Genomic DNA, 1,675 nt, shown 5'->3' with positions numbered 1-1,675 from the left:
AATAGAACCTTAGAGAAAACGAAAGTTAAGGTGCCATAATGGTAGCGATGTGTCGTTTGTGAATGAGCTGGTTCTAAGAGTCGATTCTTTCTAGCGAATGACAAGAGCTGACTCCAGCCAGGGAGAGCCACATCTTTAGCCTACCCTACTGAGACCTCATGCATGTAGGGATGGGATATTGTTTTGATTGCCATACCATGTGGCCAATCACATGCAAAGACAGACCATTATGTGAAAGAAGGAAGGTGGGCAGCGATTTCAGAGACAGCATGTTGGGAAAATAACAATATTTTCAACGTTACTTTCACTAAAAAGTGATGAAATGAGTAAAACATGAAAAGAAGCATCTGACTGCATTTCACTGGTATTGGAAAATGCAAAGATAAAATTACATTTATTTTTTCAACCATTTGCCACTTTGGAGGACAATAGATTTAAAACTTTTTTCCAGGCCTTAAACTCCATGTATTTTCTACCTAGAAGTTGCATATGCATAAAATTTAAGTTTTTATGAAAACACTGAAGAAAAAATTGCTTCACAAAACACAAACCATTCATAATTGTGAAATTAGGAGAAGGCTCTGAAGTGGGAAACAAGCCAAAAGAGCAGAATCTTTGAAAAGAGCCAGATCTCATCACTACATCATTGATACAGCATATTCTTACAAAAGCTACAGAAAGCTGCAAGCAAACCTAAATTTGCACATCATCTTTCAGGAGCTCCCTTTAGGGGTGACTACAGCAGAACATCTGCCTCCACCTCACTGTATCCATACCATCCTATTCTGTCAAACCAACCAGCCATCCCTCTTTATCTTTATGTCTGACAGCTCCATATTCAACATCCTTTGCCCATTATATCCACTCTCTGTCTTCTTTAGCCTTCTCAGCTTTGTCTCTTTAACTTTGTCTTATCCTCTGTTACCTTTAGCTGTGCGTCTTGTCTTTTTGTCAGTGTCACTGTTTCCAAACCATACATCATGGTAGGTCTCACTACTATCTTGCTGCTATTCCTGTGTCATAAATCACCCCTGGCACTCTCAACCTGCTGGATCATTTGTGCAACTTCATTAGGCGATGGGAATAGGTAAGAATTTAGCTATTCCGATTCCATTATAGATATTAATTAGCGATTCGATTCCTCATCAATTCTCTTATTGATTGTGATTGGGTTCCTAGTGGCTCTGTTTTCTGAGTAACTGCCATTGCTAAGCAGCAATAAAGAAATTACATTCATGCAAATTAATTGCATGCTGTGTATCAAATGTTTCTGCATGTTTGTTGAGGTATTTTCCCTATTTGTTGTGATCAATGTAGGAGTCATTGCTTAAAAAAGTAATTATTACACATATTATGCAGAACATGTTTCTTAACAGTAATCCAGTACCCTACTTAACTACTACAGGAAAAAGTAATTTATTATATTACTCATTACATTACTTTCACGTTACTCTGTAAAATAGCGGAAACACACTGTCTCATAATCACCATTCAACAAACATAAATCTGTAGCTACAACCCCGCAAACCGACACAAATCCCTAATAAGGACAAACATCTTTAAGATCTTTCTTTTAGTAGACTACAAAGCTGACCGCACAAAGCAAAGATGAAAACCAGAACACACACACACACACACACACACACACACACACACACACACACACACACACACA

This window comes from Pundamilia nyererei, unplaced genomic scaffold, assembly GCF_000239375.1.
Source record: "Pundamilia nyererei isolate P.nyererei 1_Seehausen unplaced genomic scaffold, PunNye1.0 scaffold00147, whole genome shotgun sequence".
NCBI lineage: Eukaryota > Metazoa > Chordata > Actinopteri > Cichliformes > Cichlidae > Pundamilia > Pundamilia nyererei.
Note: the sequence above shows the minus strand (reverse complement) of the source record.